The sequence below is a fragment of the Furipterus horrens genome, unplaced genomic scaffold (genome assembly GCF_987537825.1).
Source record: "Furipterus horrens unplaced genomic scaffold, mFurHor1.1.pri manual_scaffold_16, whole genome shotgun sequence".
Lineage (NCBI taxonomy): Eukaryota > Metazoa > Chordata > Mammalia > Chiroptera > Furipteridae > Furipterus > Furipterus horrens.
This window is the reverse complement of record NW_028327186.1, coordinates 12,073,625-12,098,741: the sequence shown is the minus strand read 5'-3', so window position 1 is coordinate 12,098,741 and position 25,117 is coordinate 12,073,625.

Below are 25,117 nucleotides of genomic sequence, written 5' to 3'. Positions count from 1 at the left end.
CTGTCCACTCTGATCCCCAGCCCCTGTCCCCTCCCAGGCCCCTGCCAGGTGGCCTTCAAGCCCTCTCACAGCTGAGACAGCCCTTGTCCAATGTAGTCAGGACAGAGGTACACACAGGGACACATGGGACACACAGGGATGTACGGGGACACACAGGTGTGCATGGGGACGTGCAGGGACACAGGAGCCCAGAGCCCCACAGCCAGACTTCCCGATGGGGCTGACTCCACTTCACAAAAACTTGCCTAAATACTTAGCCGGTGTCCCACAGCCTAAGACACATGATCTTCACCAAGATGCTGGTCCTCCCTCGTGCCCAGGCCCCTGCCCCATGGCCGCCCCCACAGGGAAGAGTGGGCTGGGGGCAGGCAGCCCTGCTGGTCCCACCACCTACCTGCAACCCTTCAGGTGGGACACTCACTTGCTCACCAAAGGCAGTGCCCATGGGCCCAGCCTCAGCATGTACCTTACCCTCTGCACCTCAGAGGCTCTGGTACAAGCAGGTGCTTCTCAAAGCCACTGCCCCCTAGCCCCCCGTGCAGAGCTCAGCACACAGCAGGTGTGCTCCCCAGGTGGCTGGGACCAAGGCTGGAGTCCATGCTGTGGCTGTGGGAAGGTCTGGGTTACCCCTGCACTCACACCCTGGCTGCGCGAGTCCCAGGTCACAGGACCCTCACTGTTCCTTAAAAGCAAAGGCAACTGGGAGGTGAAAGGCACTGGCATCCTGTCGTTATGGTGCAGGGAGCCCCATGTAGTGACAGGGCCGGAGCTGGGCCCCGCCCGCCCACTGTCCTGGGGAGCCTGGGAAGCGCCCCACCATGAGCGTCTTTGGCACCTGGACCTTGGCCAGATAAAGCTGGAGCCCCAACCTGGGGAGACTCACCCCTCTCGGAGGGCACACTCAACCCCCCTCCCCAGAGAGCGTGCTCACCTCCCTGGGAGCGGGCACTCACCCCATGGGGAGCGCCCACTCACCCCCCCAGGGAGTGCCCACTCACGCCACGGGGAGCATGCACTCACATTCTGGGAAGCGCCCACTCACACTCCTGGGAGTGGGCACTCACACTCCGGGCACTCACACTCCGGGGAGTGGGCACTCCCACTCACACTCCGGGGAGTGCCCACTCACACTCCGGGGAGTGAGCACTCACACTCCCGGGAGTGCCCACTGACCCACTCACACTCCGGGGAGTGGGCACTCACACTCCGGGGAGTGCCCACTGACCCACTCACACTCCGGGGAGTGGGCACTCACACTCCGGGGAGTGCCCACTGACCCACTCACACTCCGGGGAGTGGGCACTCACACTCCCGGGAGTGCCCACTCACACTCCGGGGAGTGGGCACTCACACTCCGGGGAGTGCCCACTCACACTCCCGGGAGTGGGCACTCACACTCCGGGGAGTGGGCACTCACACTCCGGGGAGTGCCCACTCACACTCCGGGGAGTGGGCACTCACACTCCCGGGAGTGCCCACTCACACTCCCGGGAGTGCCCACTCACACTCCGGGGAGTGGGCACTCACACTCCGGGGAGTGCCCACTCACACTCCCGGGAGTGCCCACTCACACTCCGGGGAGTGCCCACTCACGCACTCACACTCCGGGGAGTGCCCACTCACACTCCGGGGAGTGGGCACTCACACTCCCCGGAGTGCCCACTCACACTCCGGGGAGTGGGCACTCACACTCCCGGGAGTGCCCACTCACACTCCCGGGAGTGCCCACTCACACTCCGGGGAGTGCCCACTCACACTCCCGGGAGTGCCCACTCACACTCCGGGGAGTGGGCACTCACACTCCGGGGAGTGCCCACTCACACTCCGGGGAGTGGCCACTCACACTCCCGGGAGTGCCCACTCACACTCCGGGGAGTGGGCACTCACACTCACAGGAGCAGATGGGATGGTCATCGCTTCTCCGACCTTTCCAGCCGCCACACGCTCAGCGCAGCCACTGAACGTGCTGGAGGGCTGCGCGGCCTCGGCACAGGCGTGGGCGTGGGCCCGGGTGTGAGTGCACACGGTCGCACCCCTGCCAGCTCCGCAGGGGAGTCAGTGGGAGGAGTGAACTGAGACTCCGAGAACACAGGCAGGACCTGCTTGGGAGGGCCCACCAGACGGGCCAGCCGTGGAGAACACACGTGAGAGGCTCTGACGCCAGCAGAGGAGGAGGCAGGCGCACTGGCCGTCGGAGGAAGTCATGGCTCACGGGACACGGAAGCAGCTGGCTGCACGGGACAGGCCATGCAAGGAACTGGCGCCTCCGGCGGGGTGGCGGGCAGAGAAACGGGAGCGCGGGCCCCGCGTTTATGCGCACAGAACGTCTCAGTGATGCACGGGCTTGCTGCACCCCAGGAACACAGTCCTTATTTCCAGGGCTGGTCACTGTACCCCACTTCCGTGCATCTGTGGCTGACACTGAACAAGCCCCTGGGAAAGATGTGGGATGCCAGCTAGGCTGAGGGTGAGCCCCTGCGGTCGCCACAGAGGACTCTGCTCCGCAGAAGAGGGCGGCTGTGTGCCCAGGTGCAGCCAAGGGCCGGGGCTCACCACCCCCCGCCCCCGCCCCAGGCTGGAAGCCGGCCAGCGGCGCCAGCTCAGCGAGGCCGCTGCACAGTTGTCTTGTGTGCGAGCCCTAAGCAGCGTTCACCCTGAGCGCATCGGGCAGCATGCAGGCAGCTGATGAAGCCCCCGCTACAGGCCTTGATGACGGCTCCAGCACCTCTGTGGCCGAGGGGCAGCCCCCACCGTGGGCTCCTGAGGGTTGTATTTGGAAACTGAACGCTGGGCGATAGAGGGGACGCTGGGTCTTTTACCACCCCCACACCCCGGGGCTGCAGTGCCGGGGATTGGCAGCTTTCCCAAAGTGCTGGGAGTCCCCCCCTAAGAAAACACAGCTGAGATTTTTAACTATGTAGCTGGAGGGGGCGGGCTCCAAGAAGAAACTGAGACGGTTTGATTTTTTTTCCCCAAAGAAGCATACATTTCCTTCACTGTCTGTTCCCTTTGCTCCATCGCCAGCAGCACGGGCGAAGCCAAACCACATCGCTGGGCGACGGTTACCAGGGTGCTCTGCCCATACACTGCCACCCGAGAAAGTGTTCCCTGGTGGGGGCCTCAATGGTACCTCGTGCATCACCTCGTTTTCTCATGGCTGTGGCCGCCTGGCAGCTGACCTGACCGCAGAGGGGCAGTGCTGAGGCCCGGCCACACCTGTGTGGGCGCCAGGCTGTCCCCGCGCCAGGCACACGCACACCCGTCGGTCCCGGCTCCACACACCCAGCTCTGCAGCCACACTGCTGAGGGGCCAGCCGGCTTCTTCGGGAAAGGTCCAGACTTGAAGCATTTTGGTCTCTGTGGGTCCAAGGGCCTTTGTTCCCACTACTCAGGCAGCCCCGGCCAGCGTGTCCACATGTGGGTGCGGCTGGGCTCCAAGAAAGCTTTACTCACATGGACAGGAGTTGGCCACATGTCGCCCACAGGCCGCAGCGGGCTGCTTCCTGAATGCGGATGGCTCGGCACTAGGGATGCCGCAAGAGGCTGTGTCCTGTTTCTTTGGAGTTCAGGCTAGTTACTCCCCCCCCCCCTTTTGTAAAAGGATTGTTTTTGCTATGAATTCTGGACTAACTGTAACAGCTCATGATAATGAACACGGTGCAGATGGTGCAGAACCCAGCAGCCATCAGAAGTCCTGCCCGGGAGGAACCGCTGCCTGAGGGGCCCAAGACTCAGCAGCTCGAACTGGAGGCCCCAGGAGAGAACCCCAGATCAAACTTCAGATGCACCCAGAGTGGTAACCACGCACCCACGAGGCCCAGGACGCACAGTGTGGTCAGCGCTCTCTGGCCCTGGGCCTGAGGTGGAAACTGGGGCCGAGAGGACATCTCTGTCTCATGCCCCCTGCACGGGCCCGCACCAAGGCGACTGTCGCTGAGGGGGACCCAGGAAGGTCTGACTCTGGTTCCAGGGTGGAGGTGCGGTTCTTACTAAACTGATGTCTGTGACCACGAGGAATCGTAAGGTTTTGCGTGCTTTTTGTTTGACTTTACTGAGCATGAAGCACGAAAGCCTTCAACTTGCTGAAATGCTCGTCTAGGGGCCCAGAAAGAAGGTGGTACTGACCCAAGACTGCCCTCCCTGTGTGTAAGGTCTTCCAGATGACCTTGGTAAGTGCATAGACTGACTTTTGTGGCCAGAGAGATGTTTCATATGTGAAACATGAAATGTCACCCAAACCCTAATGTAAAATATTTTCAGCATATAGGGCAAAAACATATTTCATGGTAATTCTGTGTTTTGGTGGCAGTACTGCAGGCTCAAGTTTAGAGACTGTGGAAATTCACCGAGGATTGCTGGTGTACTGAGGCCGCCTCACCCCTGCTCACGAAAGCTAGCTGGGCACCTTTCTTCCCAGCGACGTCCAGTCAGTAGCTGGGAATCAGCCACACTGGGAGAATGTACGCCAGAGACAGGGGCCAGTGCTAGAGACACAGACTCTCCTTTGGGGGAGCTGACTGACACACCTTTACCAGCACCCCACTGAGTATAGCAGATGGATCCGTAACCGTGACGGAGCTCTGCAATGTGGTCTGCAGTCGGTTACCCGCATTCTTTGTGGCAAACCTCACTGTCCATGAATCTCATCCTGGAAATGCATCCGCTGAGCCTCAGACACCTCAGCCCCAGCATTCCCGAGCTCCCTGGGTCAGGGACGTGGCCTCACTTCCTGCCGTGAGTCACGTTTACCTCACAAGTGAGGAGACACACTGTCACGTCCCTTCTAAAAGATGGGAATCTTCTGACAAAGCATTTAAAAAGTGAGTCTATTAAAAAAGTTATCATTTATAGTCATTTTGACATGAAAATTGAAAATGTAGTGATATATATTCAAACTTTCTATTATCTCTGAACCCTGGCACAGCTACCTTGTCATACAACATGTGGAAACGGTCCCTGCTGATTTCATCTCGATGTCATTTTCAAGTGCACATTTTTTGGCTCTGTGCACCAGTCCATGCCCCACTGAAACAGCACATCTAGCCTCAGTCATTGTGTATATATTAATTTTATTAACTGCATAGTCACCTTAGCTTATGAATTGTCATTTATGAATGAGTCTCACTGTCTAATGACTATATATGTATATAATTACTGTAGGTATATGCATATGATTACATGTGTATATATAGTACATAGGGTAATATAAATTGTTTCTCTAATTGGCCTCTATTATACTTATTGCTTGTGATTTTACATATGCTAATAAAATTATCATTGTCAGACCTGATGGATCACAATTCTAAACTATAGCTTTCCTTTCATTAAAAAAAATTACACACTGAAGCTTTGGAGAAGATGGCAGTTTGAATCAAAACAGTTCAGTTTTCATCTAAAGTTTCATTAAATTACCCATGAAGATTCTAAAATAGGGAGCACCCCACAGAAGTACCAGAAGAGGCTGGGGTAAGACAGGTAGGTGCCAGAAGGAAAGCCCGTGGGATTGCTGAGACCTGGCGGACCGTCTGTCCTCAGTGTGACACATTCTTCCTTGTCAGTGTAAAGAAGGGAGACACACTCGTCTGAGCTGCAGAGAAGCACGGAAACGATACGAGAAACTCCCCCTTCGAGGACAGGTGAGGGAAAGAGAGCCCCACAAGGTCACGGCGGCCCAGGAGAGCATGAGCACAGAGTCCTCGTCCTTGAGTGGCCCCCTGCCCCGCGGTGCCCTGAGTGCAGCCCGTGGGAGGCTCCACGGGGCACACACTGCTGCTCGGGGTCTTAGGAGAACCTCACCGAGGGGACGGGCACCTGAGCTCATGTGGCTGTGCCCCCACCTCCTGGCCTGCTGCCCATCAGCTGCCATCTGTGGTGCCAACACAGCAGTGGGCCTGCGCGGTGTCTGTGGCTGCCGGGTGGGCTACGTGTCTGAGGACTGCTCTATGGCAAAGACCAGGGACACTGAGGCCGACCGATCAATTGGAGGCAGGATTGCGCATACAGACCGCGCTACCCACCGAGTGAAAGCCAACTTCCGGCAGTCCCTGCCAACTGGCACTGGAGGCTAACAATTCTCCAGAACCAGAGCTCAAACCTGCATCCCAGCCCGGAAGGTCTGCTTCCCAGCCCTAACGGGCAGAGTAAAAACCAGGGCAGGTATTTCAACTGAGGGACTTTAGCACCGGGAATGCATTACACAGTGGCTGGTGTACTGAAAAACAGAACAAAACAAAATGAGGAAGCCCATAAAATACACAGACCAAAACACAAGAAGCGGTTACTACCCAAGGGCTGGGAGCAGGAAGGACGAGAGCTGTTGGGGGCCCTAGGACACAGGATGCAGAGGGCAGGCCCAAGTGAGCTGCAGCCCAGACCTGCGAGGAGGGGACCGGACTGTCACGGCCGTGACCTGGAGGCCCGCAGGGTCAGAGCTCAGGGTGCGCCGCAAGGCGTGGGCGTAGAGAACTGACTCCTTCTGCTGGGGAGAAATGCCGCCCTGAAGCCCTGGGGCACTGGATCGGCGTGAAGGGCGCCAGGGCAAGGCTGCCACACAGCAAGTCTGTCCTGAACATCTTCGAGAATGTCGTCAAGCGATCCCGGGAGGAGCAGACAGACCTACGAGGAGCTTTCTGCGTGACTCGGCATGGGCACCCTTGGGTTTTTCTGTGAGTGAGTGTTGTGATGCTGAGTTTAACGTTGGATCCGTGCGCTCATACAACACTCAGTGACTTGAGATTTGAGATGGGAGGCCTCCTGTGACCATCTGCACCAACGCAGGGAAATTTCCATCTTCTAGGTGACAAAGCAGAGCCAAGTGTGGGAAAGGAACTCAGAACCACCGCGTCCCTTGAAGATTAGCAGATAGACGTTCCCGTTAAGCCCAGCCCCAGCGTTCCGGCTGCTAATTCCATCCAAGGGTCTCCAGTTTCCAACTTCATTTTAGAATTATGAGGCTGTCCGGTCACGTTCGTGCTTCGGTTACGCCATCCCCGTTTCCCAGCCTCTAAAATGCAGTCACTTGGTCTGTTATGCTTAGATAAACACCTGGACGCTCTCTTGGGAAAGATCCCAAGTCTAGACATAGTTTAAAAACAATCTTCACATATGTTTCTTATTAGAAGAAACTACTACTCTGCAGACAAGAGAAAACCCCAGGTCTCTGAAGAGCCACCGATGATGTCACGTTCTGTGATGGGTTCTCCCATCCACACTTCAGCTTTCAGTGAACGGTGCCCTGGTGGCAGATGGAGTCTGATGTGGCTATAAAACCGCTGAGTCTTTTGTGCAAAGACAGCAGATTCTGGATGGAGTTCAATGTGAAGAGGCTTGTTCTGCGCAGAAGCCACTGGCTTGATGACAGCCCTGGTGCCTCTCCTAAGCGGTTCCGTGGTTCCTAGCACATGGTCGTCTCACTGGGGTGTGTGTGTGTGCGTGTGCACACGTGTGTGCACTAACCTCCCGGTAACTACTCCCAACTTCTTCCTAAATGTTTAAAGAACCTAACGTAGAACAGGTTTGAGATGGTCGCGTAGCTTTCCAGCAAAGACACTGGACAACGCTTCTCTGTAAGGAACCCTGGCCACGGCCCCAGACCGCTGTTGATATTCCGAGACACCGCCTGCAGCACTTCCTAATCTTACCGGACATGCTGTACGCTCCCGCAGATCCCAGTCAGAGCCTGTGTGGGAGAGCAGGAGAGAGCACAGAGCTCTTAAATCCCCATGTGTCAGACACTAGACTGACTTCTCTTATTTCTCTTAACCACTCTATGAAGCAGGAATTATTCCCACTTTTCAAATAAAGAAACTGAGGCCAGAACAGTTTGCAGAACCTGTTTAGGTCACTCTCCAGTGATTGGTGGGACTGTCAGAGTCTGTCTGATTCCAAAGCTGGTATTTTTCTCACACCAAACATAATGCATTTACCAGAACTGCAAGCAATGAAGGGGGCTGGGGACCAATTTCTAAAGACTTCCAAATGTTTATAACATTCCTTATTTCAGACAGCCTGAGGCGGCTCCGTGAGGCTGCCGCGTCAGGGCCAGGGTTAGTGAAGACAGGTCAGGCTCTGAGCACCACAAGGAAATTCTTCCCGAGATCCCGGGGGGACCCAGGAATCCACGTGGTACTTATTAAGAAGACTTTGCAAATGCCTCGCTTTGAGGGTTCTGGTGGAGGAAGTCGGTCTGGGAGACCCTCCCACTCCATATGGCTGCGCCTCCTTCAATGGGGTCTTTGTTACGGCTCAGCTCGGGAAGGGGGTCAGGCGGTGGTCAGCTGAGGAAACCACCGCTGAGAAGTCTGGGCCCCGGGCTGTCATTCCCCTGCTTTGCTTTGGACGAGGGACAAGAAATCCTTTATGGGCCGGTGCGGTGAAAGCTGATGGAAGCCAGCTTTGTTCTATTTCTGTCATATAGTTCTGGTGGAGTTAATTCTATGGAAAAAAACCGTCAGGGGGCTGGCGTGTTTACAGAGGCCCCTCACACGGCTGCTCCGTGCCAGGCTCCCTGCGTCTGCGAGGAAGTGAAGCCAGACGTGCTCTGGTGCTGGGTTCTCACCCCAGTGACCTCCTAATCGCTCCAAGTTTACCCGGCGCTCTCCCCGCAGGGTCTGCATGGAAACTGATCTCTCCGCTCTGGCTTTTGGCAGGAGGACACTTCCTTCATATGGAAAAGTGTTTAATACCAATTTAATAGTCTGGCGAGCCACTGCACACCCCTCCCCCACCTCAGCACCCACTGGCACGGAGCACAGAAACCGGACTCTGAACCCCCCTTTCCAAAACGACCCCCAACCTTCTTGCAGGTATGACCTCCGCTCTTCTAACGAGGGACTGCTGAGTCCTTTCAAACCAAAACGATGCTCTTAATGCATCCATACTCTCGTTTAGCCGCAATGAAACATGGCTGCAGACAGGGAGGTTTCTTTCTAACTCTCATGAACCGAAGCAACAGGAAATTATTTTGTTGGTGACACTGATAGAAAACGGGGCCACGCGCCGGAATTTGAAGAGCAGCGGCCGCTGTGGGGAGAAGAGACGGCCATGCTCACTTTCGGAACCTGCGGCACCAGGCCGGCACGGAGGACGTGGCCAGGGCGCCCCTCTGCCTGCGTCGCCCGAAACGCACCTGCGCCCCCGGTGGGGGGTCAGTGAGAATGCCCAGAACGCTGGGGGCCTCTGGGTCCAGTGCAGCCCTAAGACACACACGGTGTTCCGCATGTATCCTGGCAGGAGGGCTCCCAATCCCATGAGCTCCCCCGGGCCAGGCCGTGCTTTTGTGGACAGTGCTCGCCTTCTTTACGTTTCTATGTGTGTGCTATTGTTAGAGCTGCCCGTTCTCTGAATTCAGGTAAACGGCTGTGCTCTAGTCCTGGGTACAAGCCCCTCCCGCAGTGACCTCAGACACCCCTCACCATCCCTATCCCGCACGGGTTCCTACATTCCCTTAACCCGTTGTGGTTCTCTTGTCCCCCGCCGCGCCCATCAAATTACGTCTTGGAAAGCACAGACTTATCCACCAGGCCTAGGCTACTCATTCTCACTGAGCCGCTGGGGTCTCCTTCTCACATGTTAATACACCGCACAGTCGCCCCTGAGACAATCGCCCCCCAACACCCCCACTGCTATCTGCCACCACCTTTCCGCACACCACGGAACTGCTCCTCCACATTGTCCCATCTGCACACAGACATTTTACACAGTTACACCAATAACCCCAGCAGGCTTTGGCCTGCCTTTTGCTTAATATTATATTCTAAGCATTTCTCTGTGTGCGGCCAGAAAATTCATTCCTTCAACAGTATCTCTTACGTGGGCTTCTATGAACCAATTAATATAAAAAAATCACAATTACCACTCTGAAAGGCTACTTACTACCTGCATAACATGCTACCGAGAAGTGCCTCCCATGGAGGCGTGCGCTCCTACTGGACACCGAGGCTTCTATGTTCTGTGCCGTCTGCGGAGCGACCGTGTGGGTGCTGCCGCCTCCAGCCCCTTCCCTGGCCCACAGCCCCCGCCCGCGGGATGAAAACATAGGGAGCTTCGGTGTGGTGGTTGGTACACAGGTGCACACATCCATCCTGACTCACTGAACGTATGTTTACTATCTGTGCCTTTTATTTTATGTCACTTATTCCCGTTAGATGAAAAAGAAAACCACGAGCCCCACCCCCACACGCATGCTTTCCAGGGGCCCCGCGGCGGCCTGAAGCAGCCTGGGAGGAGGCGCGCCTGGCAGCACGGCCACTGTCTTCTCCTCTGAACCGACTGAAACCTTATTCAAAGCCAGTAATTACGACGCGTCTTCCGCCAACAACGTGAAACGCATCCCCTGTAACAGATCTGGGGCCGTCTGGGGGGAGATAATGGAGTGCTGAGTGTATTATGTCATTTCTGCTCTGAGATGAGACTCAGCTTGGTGAACTTAACCTTAAAAACAACTGCCAGACACGTGGCTGTCGCTGAGAACATGTTCGAGTTCAGTACGTAGCAGGGTGCTCCCACCCCAGGGGGCTCTGCCTCTCAGTGCCGGTCCGTCCACAGCAGCCCCGCGGCCTCGGCTTGGGCTGTCCTGAACTGGGACATGGTGTCCCTTCACCGGACACGGCTTCAAGCGAGAGGCAGGTGAAACAAACTGCTTTTGCAGGAAGCACGAAGTCTGTGCTGGGCTCCAGAGGAAGGCTCTACAATACAGAGGAGAGAAAACCTTCTCCAAGACCGAGCCCTGCTCACCAGTTCAGCACTGAAGGTAGTGTTTTAAACGGACCCAAGACAAGTTCTCAAGGGCAAAGATGACTAAAAGGTCACGGCGCCTGCTCGAGCTAATCACCAGGGACTAAGGCAGTGGCACTGGGGAAAAGACCAGCGTGAACAGAAGCAAAGTCTACGTCTGCACCCCCACGACTTCAGATTCCTCAGTGGACCGACCCAAAGTATGCGCCCTCTCGAGAGAAGGCAGCTTCCATCCCTTTCTTGAAGGGTCCCGAGCACGGAGCCGCCCGGAGCCCCCAGCCAGGACTTACGGCCTGCCTTTCTCGCTCGGCCTCCCCGGTCACCCCAGTGCACCTCCCCACGCCGGGGTCCCTGCAGCACAGACGTGCCCTCTGCACACCACGTCCACCCCTCTCTTCTCCTAAGTAACTTCCACGCGTCCTTCACATCTGAAGCCGAGCGTCACGCCTGCACTCTGGCAATGCTCTGTCCTGTCCCATTTATGGCACTTACCAGGACTGGAACTAGGTACCTCCCTGCCTCTTTCCCCCACCAGTCTAAATTCCAGGGGGGCAGGCGCAGTGTTGTGATGACCACTTTAGTGTCAGAACTTTTAAAAATGTAATAAATGAATGCTGCATATCTTATATATTAATTGGCATCATCTTATACTAGCAGCAGCCTGAACCTGTGTCTGCATGTCAGCAAGCTCAGGCTCCTCAGCTGGAGGGGGCTGCAAGGCGGGGCCCCACCTCACGACCTGCCACCTCTCCTTCCAACCACGCAAAGCCCCTGTGTGGGGGTTCTGATACATTCTGTGGGCCACGAAGGCTGTTATCCCAGTACGACAGGCCCAGTGGGACCCCAGGACAAGCAGGGTTGGCCAGACCAGTTCAGAGCCGCAGACACGTCAGCTCTTCTAAGCACCTGGTCCCTTCAGTGACCTTCAGATCCGTGCCCAAGGGACACTGCTCTGAGCGTCCATAGCAGCTTCTTCTCTGCATTTTCCTGCTGCTCTATAACGAGCACACTAGTACTCTCATGATTAAAAATTAAAGGTTACCTCAAACAGAATGGCTCTTCTCAAACTGGAACTTTGGTGGAATTCTGTCCTATGAAAGGTTATTTGAGCTTTGGACTTCAGCTCCAGTGCTAACACATTGTTTATTTCTTCTTGCATGTGGTCCGTCTATCTGCAGTTAGAACACACCACCATTATTTGGGGAGTCATTTGGAAACCCGTCTGATAGGGTGTCAAGGAGCTGCTTCATGCCAGGCTGCACGAGCTGTCTGTCAGATTTTCAAGAATTCTGCAAGCCATTTGTTAAACTCTCAGTAGCTTGAAATCAGCCACAGGAAAAATCCTACACTGTGGGAACTGGCTAATGCTACACACCGTGGCAGCACCCTGCTGGGAAGCAGGCTCTCCGACCCTGAGCGGCCGACCAGGGGAGCAGGTGTGAGCCTGGGAGCGCGCCCTGGGGCGGCGGGAAGGCGTGGCCTTGAGCTCTGAATGGTCTCATCCTTCCCGTGTTTAGTTCACCAGGACAGAATGTAAAAGGCTGCTCAACAGTATGAACGCTTTATTATATTAGGTACTTGGCAAAGTCATGGGGGACTTCCTTCTGTGGACCAGCCATAGTTGAATATTTTAATGAGCAAGAAGGCAAATTGTCAAGATGCCAAGAAGCTTAAGAGACCAAATGGTGATATGACACGACTGTTCGTGGGTTTTCCGCGTGTGCGCGCGCACACACACACACACACACACCCCTTACAGTGTGTGCAAGAGCGATCGAACACTTCCTGCCTGAGCATTCAGCCCTCTGCCTTTGAGATGAATCCTTATCTCCTGTATCTGAATGGAGTGTCTATCTTGGTCTCTGACCTCTTTACGCGAGTGGGACAGAGACCAAGGACTCAGGTCCTCTTACGTCAACCAGGGGAGAGGTTCCTTTCCTCCTAACGCCCCTCGGAAGACAGAAACGACAGGCAGCGATGCCATCCAACCGGGACTCCATTGCCAGTGAGTGGCAGCCACCCCGTTCCATCAGAGCCGAGTCCCGCAGCTGACATGAGGCTAACGGGCGCGTCCTCGTCCCTTCCTCAGCAGCCACACCAGAGCGAGCTGCCATGGAGTTGGCACAGCCTCCTTTCAGAAACTTTTCAGCTGTTTCCTGCCCATTTGTTGCTCAAATGTGAAACTGACCTTCCTGAGAACACTGCACGCTGACCCTCACGGGTCGCAGGTGGAGCAGAAGAGCTGAACAGTCACAACGTGCTTTCTCCTCTGTTCCCGAGAGGAAGCGCACACGCACTCACATGCATGGACTGCACTGCACAGAGCATGTCAACAGCTGCAGGTCTGTACAGAGGAATCGGACCACAGGTCCCCGGGCTCATACCAGCGCCACGCTGGCCGTGAGAGTGGGGGTGCGCACCGCATGTCCGGGCTGTCTGCCACGCGCAGCCCCCACCTGAGACAGCCCGCACAGCCGCAGAGCTGCTCAACCACTGATATCTCACCCCCAACCCCTGCCTCTTTTTCCCCAAGTAAGGCAGCTACCGGAAGTAAAAACCAGGGAAGTGAAAGGCATGGACTACGAATGGCCGCCTTCCTTAGGTAAGACGGAGACCTGGCTGACCCTACAAGCTTCCACATCCAGACTATGATGGTCCTTTTTTCTCCGCTAACTAGGTTTGTGCTTCACGTTTTTATCTGGGGGAAATGTTTTGTTCCACTGGTGCACGGCCTCTTTGGAGGGCTTGCTGAAGAGGCAGCATCACGCAGCAGCCCTTGCTCAGCTGAGACCGGGGCCAGGACAGACCCTGTTTCCAACCCTGTCTGCTGCGCGCTCTGTGCAGAGACGAGCGCCCACCTACGGGGCGGTGTCTGCAGATGCCTGTCCCTGCGCAGAGGCTGCCACGGTTCCTCCCGGACTCCATTCCTACACACGCCCTGCACTGGCTTCCCGCCAAAGCACCACGTCTCCAAGGAAACACAGGGCTGGTTGCCATGGACACTCCCTTTGCTGATAAGCCACACTGCACCTCTCTGCTCCCAAATGCACCCACGAAGCCAGCTGTTTGGGTGATCAGACGATTCAACCCACTGACATCTCCAAAGCTCACAAGCTCCAATTCACTTCGTGTGCAAGAAATAGACATATAAAGGGGCCTTGCAAATACCTGCACCTGTCCTGGCTAGTGTGGCGTGAAGCCATCCCTGGAATAGGTGAGCTTCTGCGAACATCAGGCCTGAACTGCAGCATCTGCACTGAAATGCTCAGAGCGGCGAGGAGGAGAACCGCCTGAGCAGCCTGGTCCTCGGAGCCCGGCTGGGCCCGGCTCACTGCCCACCCCTGGCGCTTCCCCTGGGGGTTCCCAGCAGAGCCCGGCTGCAGGAGCCGCTCAGACGGCCGGGGCCCACGGTCATCCTGCAGTGGGGACTGTGCCTGTGATTTCAGGATTAGAAACCACGGGTCACTGTTATTAGAGAGTGAAAAGTTTTTCTCTCCACGGACACTGAGGCTGCTTCCGTGTCCTGGCTATTGTAAATAAGGCTTCGGTGAACACAAGAGGGGCATGTATCTTTCAAATTAGTGCTTTAGGTTTCTTCAGATAAATATCCAGAAGTGGAATAGCTGGGTCATACGGGAGTTCTATTCTCAATTTTTTGAGGAACCTCATATTGTTTCCCACGTTGGCTGTACCGATTTATAATCCCACCAACAGTGCACGAGGGTTCCCTTTGTTCCACATCAAGTCTTCCTCAAACCAAACCACTGCCCTTCCTCCCAAAGAAACACGATTTTTACGCTGATGGCTGCTTCACAATTTTGTACTGTCTGTGGTACTTTGTTAAAAGTACGTATTTAAAAGTCATAAAGGAAGTCACAGGCTCAAAATCAATATACCAAAAATAAATAAATTTACTAAAAATCAACTATTCGCAAAAAGCGAAGACAGGATCCTTAAACAAGGCTGGGGACACTTTAGACATCTGACACTAAAAGCCAAGGCCACCCAGGAGCTGAGCGCCTGGAGAGGCAGAGGCAAGACCCACACAGGCTGGTGGGCTTGGGGGCAGCTGCAGGGGACATGCAGCGACCTGGGCAGGAGGATGGCGCCGTGAGTCGGCCGTTCTGCGCTTTTACTTGTGACCAGGGGACTCCCAGGGAGCTGTCTGTGGTGCCACAGCCTGCGTCCGCCACTGGTCACCCGCAAGGGGCCTGTCCCCTCCGGGCTGCAGCCAGCCTACTCTACAACGGCGGGACGGGGTGGGGGAAGGGGCGACGCTTAAAGCCTCCCCGGGGTTTAAACTGCTTTCTTTGTCGCTTGTCTTCCTAAATGACAAGTGCCCCAGAAAACCGCGGTTCCGCACGTGCCCGGGGAGCGGCACAGGCACGGTGTCCCCCCTCATGCCCCCGCACGGCTCCCGCTCTCAGGAAAACCCAGACTGTCAGGCAGAAGCGTCGCTCGAGTCTCCACTCTTCACACAAGAAAAGTCACCGGGAAAGCCGCGGTGAATGGCAGGACGCTGAGCGCAGAGGCGGCCCACCCACCGTTCTGTCAGGCCCTTCTGGTCCTCAGGATCGGGCGACGGTTACCGAGTGTCCGCTGAGTCCACACAAGGCTCTCCGGGGAGAAAACGATAGCGAGGTATCAGGGGATGACCTGCTTCTCCTGACAAACGTGCAATAACCCTTCCCACCCGCTCATCCAGACCCTGAAGGAGAGCCCGCGCCCTGCTGAGTGGATGACCGCCATTTTCCCTTCAAAGGGAAGTAACCACGGGGAACGCCCTGTCCCCTTCCCTCCACCAAGCCTCTGCCCACCTATGGGCCCTCCTGTTTGGGGCATCTCTCCAGTGCCTCCGAAGAGCTGTTTTAGAAATCCTGTCCAGTTTGCAGCTGTTATCTGTAGGAGGTTTGGGTCCATAGGAGCCACTCCGCTGTGACCAGAAATGGAAACTCTGTCTTGAGCATTACAAACGGTTCACCGGGAAAAATATCGAGTCCCGAAACCTAGCTGGGAGTGCGCGGTAGCCGGGGAGGAGAGGAAGATAGAGGAGAAAAGAGTCTAACTGTTGAACGAGTGGGTCAGTTTCTCCCTCTTTAGTGAGTAAGAGCTTCTGCACTCCGATTTTCACAGCACATGGGGTTTTATCTCCGTTCTTCCACCTGGGAAGCACCTGGCAAGCACTTCCTTGGGCAGGTCATTTGGGATCGCTGGGTCCACCCCCTCGTCTCTGGGACAGGGCTGATCATGCACATGAGGGTGGCCAGGGTCCCAGGGTCTCTGTGAATGGCCCTTGCTCTGTGTCAGCTCGCTAACGACTGACCCAGGGGGAGGGCTGAACTGCTTCTCTTTGAAGCCACCGTCTGGCTGCCACACAAATGTCTTCACGATAAATAAACAGACTTGGCTGTGAACGTGGAGAGTATTAAGATAAAAATTATAAACACATTAAGCTACTAATTCATTGCAGGGTATTTGATTACTGTGTCCACAATCTGAAATCTAAATTGATGCCCATGCTAATAGATGGGGTGACATCTGCTTCATGTCAATAGTAAACTAGCATCTGCACTTCTATTTTTATGGTCTTTGTATAGACTTTATTACTATATAAATGAGTATAATTTTATGTACCTACTGAAAAACAGTTATAGTAAAAAGTTCTGCAAAAATACCTTGGTTTAAAATCAGGTTTATAAAAATCAGGTAATAAAAATATTTTCCCTGGAGCCAGTTTTGGGAAAGTATTTTTCCAAAAATCCAACCGCTGCACAGCATAATAATATAATTAATAAAAGATTTTGTAATTGTAGCTCCTGACGAATTAACTGAACGCTATCTACTATTCTGGAGAACATTTTCCTCGGGTGAATAAAGCTCTTTATTTCACACTCAGGTCTCCACAGCAAGCTGGTGTGAGCGCTCAGCTTACAGGGGCAGCGACTCCCTTCCTGGCTGTTGGAGGGAGGAGTTTGCTCTCGGGTGAAACTTTGTTGCTGTTTATCTGAATAACTTAAACTGGTTCTGAGTGCTCACCAGCCTCGATGACAGCACGTTTATTATTAGTCAAAACTGGGCTCCCTCCCAATTCCATTTCAGTGTAAAACAGTGCAGCCTAGGGGTCTGTCTGTCCTTGCAAACACATAGAAGTCCACCCATTTTGCAGCCGCAGTCTTGAACGCCCCGCTCCAGGGGGAAGTAGAGCAATGCTGAGGACAAAGCCCCTACTGTGCGCTGTGGCATGTGCTGAGCACTGTGGGATTCTGAAAACAAAGGGAATAAGCCTTGTTAACACTCGGTGAAGTCTAGCAAGACCCTCAGGGTCAAACGGGCCTTTCGCAGCCTCCAGACACAGATGTGACTTCAGTGCTGCTACGGACAGCACAGAAGCACAGAAGTCGGAAGCTGCCTGTAAAAAGCAGCTCCGTGCAACAGACAGAGGAAGTAACGCACACGGCAGAAAACCCTGTCCTCAGCAGAGGAGGCTACAGACCCCGAGTCAGAGGTCTCTTCTGCAAACAGTGATGCAGAAGAGGACTTGAGGAGGCTCTAATCTGGACTCCTCCAAGTCGGGAGGAGGAAGAGTCGCAAGTGAGGGCGGTCCTATCTGAAACACCGCGACAGTGCAGCTGAGCCTGGCTTTTGAAAGAGTTACTTCTATGTAAGTTTTTCAAATCTTCAAGGCTCTTGGTCTGCTCAGGGTTTTCTCTACCGCGTAAGGAAATTTCAGCCTGTGGGAATTTCCTCAGAGATCGCATGCTTCATCACACCCATCAGATTTACTACCAAGCACACTTCCAGGCGGCAGTCTCGCACAGTTTTATAGTCCCACTCACAGCCACAGCTACAGCCACTTTATTTCTGTATTTGTTTACTTTTTAATTTTTTTTAGAGCCTAACATTTAGAAACGTTGTATTCTTCCAAGTCTTCATTTTATCCTTATGCCTTAATTTTCCCCGTAGCTTCAGCTCTTGCACGTATGCACTCTAACCCAGCTTTCCAATTCATTAAAATCAGTGTTCCTATTAAGTCCTCGCTTCTTTTTCCATGTTTATTTAATTACACCTTCTGACTTCTTATACTATGTACCAATTTAATTCCTTTTTAATAATAAATACAGTAAAAGCTCTAATTTTTTTAAAATGACTTCAGCTCTAGCATATGTTTTGATTTAATTTTGGTTGTTACTGTTATTTCCAAATGGTTCTATTATTATAAGTTTTATTAAGTCATTATAAAAGCATTGTGGGCAAAAATTACTAACATGAATAGTTGCTGACGATATTGTTTTAAATAAAAATACTGGGTTACAATCAAGCACCTACAGAATCATCCTATTTTTATTTATACGTTTGTTAATTCGACAAGTGTCCAGGACGCAGTAAACTTTTTGTGAAAATATTTTTGTTTTGGTAGTTATACACATCAATATACACCTAAAATTTATAGAGAGATAACTGTAAGGAAAGCGACATTAGACGCATTCACAGACAACAGAGGCAGCAGAGCGCTGCACGGGCTTACCCAGACAGCGGGTCCCAGCCTCGCCCGCTCCCCGAGTTCCAACAAAGGAGTACCCCGCTGTTGCCTGCCTGTTTCCCGTTTCTCCACAAGGTGTCAGCGGTCCACACATGTCCCCTGAATTCCCAGCGCTCACGCATCTCAATTTCTTCTACATCTGTTCACTGACACTAATACATAGTACATCTCAAAAATAACACTTCCCGTGCAGATCAGTACTTCCAGCTCCACCTATACACGCGCAAAAAAATGACTGAAAGGATGTACAGCGAACAGCTGACTGGGGTTATTTTTGGTTGGGGGGATTACAGATTTTTTTTTTCAGTTTTCTATCTTGAAGCTGGATTATACTTTTATTTACTTTTTAATTCAAAAGCAAATGAGAATCCATGCTCATTTTTAAAAATATGTCAAATATACAAGATAAAAGTTTCCTTTTGTATCACTCAAAATCTGAGTCACTTTTCTAGAGGAAATTACTCAGCAGTTCTGTGTGTATCCAAACGTATCTTCTCTCTGAGTTTAAATCTGTGTGTGTTGCAGGAAGACAGATCTCTGGGTAGGGGCATTCTCGTGCCCCACCACCCAGGTGGCATCCCGTGACTCAGGAGACGATGAGCAACTCTCGTCTCCGCCTTCGGCTTTAGGCTGTCGAGGCCACTGAGTCATGGAATCCTGGGTAAAACAGGTTCTGTTGTGTACTCCATCTGCTTCCTTGTTAATGAAGTCTTGATATGGATCTGGCCTTGAGGATTAGTGGATCTGCCTTGCTTCCTTGATAGGTGCTAGATAAAACAGGAGTTACCCTGGCCATATTTTACATATTAATGCTACTGTAAGAATTCTTTCACTTGTAAAATTCTCCTGTTGTTGGCTGGAATGTCACACCCTGTTCTATTTTTAGTAACTTTTGAAACCCTAGTAAAAAGAGGATGAGGCTTCCCACTCTCCGCTGATGGTCTGAGCGAGCCACAGCCCTCCGTTCGTTACTGGCCAATCATCCTGCCTGCCGGATTTATTTCAGCGTCCGAAATCACAACAAACGCAACATGTGTGTGTGTGTCTCTCTGCCTGTTTCCCCAGTGGTGCGTGTGTGGGAAGGGCTCCTTTGCCACCTGAACTGTTGCACGTGCTACTTCTCGTTCTGCAGACAGCGTTTCTGTCCCCTGCAGCGCTGCACGCAGGCCCGCCTCCGTCCCCGGTGTGTGTTGCGCAGCCTGGCTGCGCTGCGGCGTGTTTATTCCAGCTCCAATGTTCCCTGTCTCGCTGCCGCTACCAGCGCTGCCCCAGGGAGAGCACTGGGACCTTCACACTGACCACACGCAAGCGTGTCTCCCAGGCGCAAACTGGGCCGTGGCGTTACTGAGCCACGGACCGCACACGTTTTTCACCCTCACAGACGCGGCCAGCTGTACTGCGGAGCAGCTGCAGAAATGCACACTGACAGAAGCAGGACCCATGTCTTCACACGGCCGCCGTAGCTGACACCAGAGGCGCGCTCCTCTGCTGAGTGAAAGGCACATTTCTTTGCTCCGATGGGCCCATCACTGGTGAGGTTGAGCCTCTTGTGCTTATTGGTCGTTTGCACTTCTCTCCTGGAGGGGCAGGACCACCCACTCCTGACTTTGGTCCCTTTCGCACTAGGACTCGTGCTTCTTTGTGAAACAAATGTCTTCGCGTCCTGAGTGTCAGTCCTGCACGGCCGCGGAGCCCCTTCTGGAGCTCACCCCGGGAGGCGGCCGACGGCCAAGCCCGCACGCCCCTGCTGCGTTCCCACAGCGCATGCACGAAGGGTCCTGCCCACACGCATCGGTTCTGCAGCTACTGGGAACACGGGGCCTTTAGCACGCGTTTATTCTGACAGCCATCTTGAATTAGAAGTCTTTTGTGATTTAAAAATGTCGCTAAAAGCAAGTGAGCAAGCACACAAATCCCAAATCTTTGTACTACGCTTTAAACACAAAGCCATTTCAGCGCCGACATGCTTCTGAAGCCGCACGGATCAGCCAGAGGAGCCTGAGAGTGTCACATGGGGGCCCCGCCCAGGGAGGCCCCGTCTGCAGCTCCTGTCTGACGGTCGGTTATAATCAGGTCTCTTCCGCAATAACAAGAGTTACACGTTATAATGAACAAATTCATATTCAACATCTCATTTATCCTGAAGACAACACTGTAAGGCAAGAGCCCTTTTTATTCCATTTTGCACGGGGAACTACCTTATACCCTGCGCGCACAGTACCCGTTTCCCCCACGCACAACATGCCACAAGGAAAGCGCGGCGGGCTCACATCTGCCGTGGCCCCCCACGGGGAAATGAGAGGCTGTGAGGAATTTGGGAAACACCAGCCGGGCTTGGCCCCCCTCCCAGACCTACCGAGAAGAGCTAAGGCCCACCCTTTGCTGCTTACATCACCGCGCTAAGTGTGCTGCGTGCCCTGAGCCACTGAGTCCGCACCACGCCCAGGAGGGAAGGGTGTGAGGACCCCCCATTTTCCTGAGGCACAGAGCAGTGGGGGCAGCACAGCCAGGAGTGCAGGTGCAGGACTCAAACACAGGCAGGCTGGCTTCAGGTTTGTGCCACGCACCGCGGGAGGCCAGCTGTGACCGGTGGTGTACGGTCTGCAGGCTTGAACGGGTCCAGGGAAGAAAACTAAAAAACACGTTTAAAATAGCGCTGCGCAAGGTATGCGACTCTCAACCACTCTCTGGGGACAGAAGCTCTGATCTGTGCCTGCTGCCAATTTCTGTAGCGCAAACTCTTCTGCCAGGGCCCATTCAGGTCCAGCACAAGACCCCCGACACGTAGGCTGGGGGCAGGGAGCACAGGCGGCGCACACAGGACAGGGCCACTGGCCCGGCACAGCCATGGGGACCATCACGGCCACAAACACGGCCGTAAGACAGAAGGGGCCACCTTGGTGACGGGATCTTTCCCTCTTCACTCCACTCCCCAGTGACATCACCGCACAGGTCCAGCGGGAAACACGGGTCTGGAACCAGAGGAGCGAAGGTGGCGCCCACGCCACCCCCTCGTGAGGTCTGAGGGCCGGGGCCGCCCCGTCTGGGACATGACCCACCTCCCAGGACGGCCACGAGGCTCAGACGCAGTTGTGTGTGCCTGCGCTGTGCACACCTGAGAACGGACTTCTGCGGCGAACCGTCGTCCGGGCTGGACTCGGGAGCACGGTCAGAAGGCACCTAACCGACTGTGCGAGCCGCGAGTGAGGGCGGGGCGGAGGGGGATGATGAGCTGTGCGGCAGAGGCACACCGTGCCCGGCACCTCCCGGAATGACAGCTTCTCCTGATTTATCTAATCAGATGCAGGTCCTCTATAATTAACTGCCTACCGTTTCTGAATGAGTAGGAAAACTACTTGCTGAAGGCAAAGACTTTGGTAATATTCACACAGATATGCGTGCTTCTCTGACAGACGCTGTCCTTAAAATCAGCCGCTATTTTTGCATGCAGCCCATAAATGAAGCTCCTGCAGGAATATTCTAGCGATGCGCCTACTCCCTGTCTGTCGATTACCTTGTAGCACGTGGGTTATTAATGGCAGCACTGGCTTTCTGACCCCCTTGCCATGATCCATTTCCATCCATTAAGGCATTACATTATCCACTTCAGCAAAACATGAATCGTAAATGAAATATTGATTTAAAAAATCACAAACTGCTTTACATTAAAAAAAACTATTCCTCTGAAAAGAAAAACTTCTAAATTGATGTAAGAATTCATTCCATTTAAAAAGCACAGTGCAGTGCAAAGACTTTATCATGATTAAATAAATATGTTCATGTGTGGTTTCTTTTCATAACTTTATTTTTAAGATCCTACAATTATGTGTTCTTTGAATTTTTCATCATTTTATGACATTTGTTTGGATAGACATATTTTTTATTAAAGCAAATAAGGGTATATTTTAAAAACCACAACCCTCCTTTGTTCGCATTCAGTGGGTAAATCAGGTCTCTGTTTCAGAAGCTGTGGACACAACTCAGCGGGGCGTGATTCTGGCGTGAGGCACTAGCACCAAATATGACGGGGTGTCTTTCAATGATGTTAAACTTCTTCGCAATGTAATAAAAGAAACCTGATCTCCTGCGACAGGTGAGACACTAGGTACTTACAGAAGTGTGAACCTGAGTCCCTGAACAGGAAAACGTGAGACAAGTGGCTAAGCCCATCCTGACAGAGGATCAGCTCTCTGGACAGGACTCCCCCCAGCACCTGAGAAAACACCGGGCTTATCCAGAAAGGAGTTCCTCCTGTCCCTAGAACAAAAACGTCCGGTGCCGAGAAGCTGCACCTCTAAAGAGCCTGAAAGGACGCTAGCGTGTCTGACCCCGCTGTTCCAGCAGACAGGGGTCCTCAGACACACACAGGGAAGGGGTCACGTCACAGTGGGGCGCTCTGGGGGGACGACAGAAGGACAGCTGTATCTGTGCCTGCTGCACACACACCACCACGAGAAGCCCCGCTGAGGGCACACGAGCGCAAGCACTGCGGAGACAGCCGGGAGAACGGGTCGTGAGCACGGATGCCCGTGACCTTGCTACCTAGGGCTTAGTAACCTGGAGGTCACGGGCTGCAGCCCAGGGAGGACCTGTGCGCTCTGCCCACTGCCGACGGTCGCCGGACCGGGAGCCGGAGACGCGCGTGCCCAGCGCCGCACAGGAAGCGCTCCAGGCAGCTGGGAGGGGCACGCCCGCCAGGAAGGAGAGGAACATCAGCACATTTAAGGTCCTCTCTGACTCGCAAGTTCTGACAGTTCTCGTCTCCTCTTGGTCAAATACAGCGTGTTAGGAAAGATCTCTGTGGCTAGAAGATGACGAGGAAGACAACAAACTTAGAGGAAGGGACCAAAGGAGATGGGAGAGGCACTGAGCAGGGAGTCCCAAGGAAGGACGTGAGCAGCCCTCGCACGCGGGACTGGCTGGGGACCGAGGTGCGGAGAAGAGGCAGTGGGTGTGCGGTTCCACGGGACCGAGAGTGGGCTGGCGCTGCCCCAGGACGACGACCACTTGGAGGGGCTGTCGGACAGAGGCCCCAGAGTGCAGCCTGCCGCCTGCGCTGCCCCGACCCTCACGCTGCAAAGGGACCGAGGACCGACATGGTCCCTTCGAAGGCAGAGAAGGGTGAAGCCATGCAACCACAGGCACGGTCTCTGAATCTGAGTAACACCCCCGAGCCCACAGCCTGACCCCTGTGGGCCTGTCCTCCCCTCGCGCCACTTGACCAGGCACGGCCGCAGGCCACTCTGCACTTGTGTGCACAGCCCACACTCCAGGCGGCCAACCAGTGGCCCAGCCTTACAGAGAGTGCCAGAGGAGAGAGCCAGAAGCGTGTTACACTCGTACGAGAAGCCAGCAATGGGTCGGTCAGGGGGAGGCCTCAGCCGCCCACCACGGCCTCCTCCCCGAGAGCCGTCCTCACCTCCGAGTCCACTGCTTGATGAGCCCATTACACACAGAGGTGTGGGTCTGAGCTGCCCAGTCATCGCCCCTTTTCTTGCCTGTCTTCATCCGGCGCCCTCTGACTGAGGAATTCCCTACAATAAACTCCCAGTCCACGCCCCGAGCACGGATGTGCAGTTTTGGACGCAGTCAGGTGAAAGCGCGAGCAGCCGGCACGTGCAGACCCTCCAGGACTGCCCTGTGGCGCTTCCTGCCGGGAAGAGGCTGGACCGCTGCATACCTGGTGTTTGTTACAAGCAACAACAAGGTTTCTGTGCGTTAAGAGTGTGTGTGCTTTCAGTTAGAGGTAGGTATTTTGGGTATTTTTTTTTAAAAGATATTTACAAAGCATTCTTTACGCTGCCCATAAAAATGCAACATAAGGTCTTCCCCTTGCCATCCTGTACAAGCTTTTGAGGGGTGTTGCAGCCGCGCCAACAGCCTGCAGCTCCGCCCCACAGCTATGGGGCGCCGTCACTCCCGGAGTCAGGGCCCAGGGGGTTATGAGCTGAGCTTCCACACTCTGACACTTCAGCCTGGAAAAGCAGCTGCCCAAGCGCCAATCTGCAAAACCCCAACCCAGCTCAAGCCAGAGAGTGAGCACTTTGAGAGGAAAACAGATCCCAGTGGCCACAGTGCAAGTGTCACCTGACGGGTGAGGAAAGAAACGTGCTGGCCTGTCTCGACACCACCGTGCTGCGGCGAGCGCGGGCTGACTCCACAAAACCCCATGCAGAAGCTCACGCCACCTGCCCCAGAATCCAGACCCAGAGCTGCCCCAAGAACGGGGTCCTTAACAGGAGACCATAGGCCGGCATCTCAAGATAAACACTGTGGCCCCCACACATGTCATCCGGATGGAGACACCGGCCATTTCCTGGGACAAGGTGCCCCCTACCTCCAATCTGACCACATTTAATCCCCTCTCCCTAATCTGTGTCCCCAAACACCTGTGAGGAGGTTACGTACTACCCTTGTCTCCTTGTCCTCTTCTTGAGGCAAGAACCAGGGGAAAGTTTGCACTGGCTGCATATCACGTGTGCAGAGCAGCAGCAGACCCGTGAGCCGGACTTGGGGCGCTGCGGTCACCCGGCTCACCAAACCTGGCTGGCCCCGTGCCCCCCGCCTGAGCTGGGTTACAAGAGCCATCAGGCACCGGCTGCCACTGCCCTCACAGCCTCTCATCCCCGACGACCTTGCCTCACCCCCCCCCCCCCCAGGGCCCTGAAGCTCCACAGCCGCCCTCACGCAGGCGCTAGAACCGTGGGAATGTCTCCGATTCCGGTCCTGCGCACCGCATGTCAGAGTGGACGCTTGGCAAACCGAGAGTAAGGAACACAACAACCAAACATACGGATTCCTGTTTAATCGAGTGCTTTTAAATTAGAAATAAAATATCTGCAT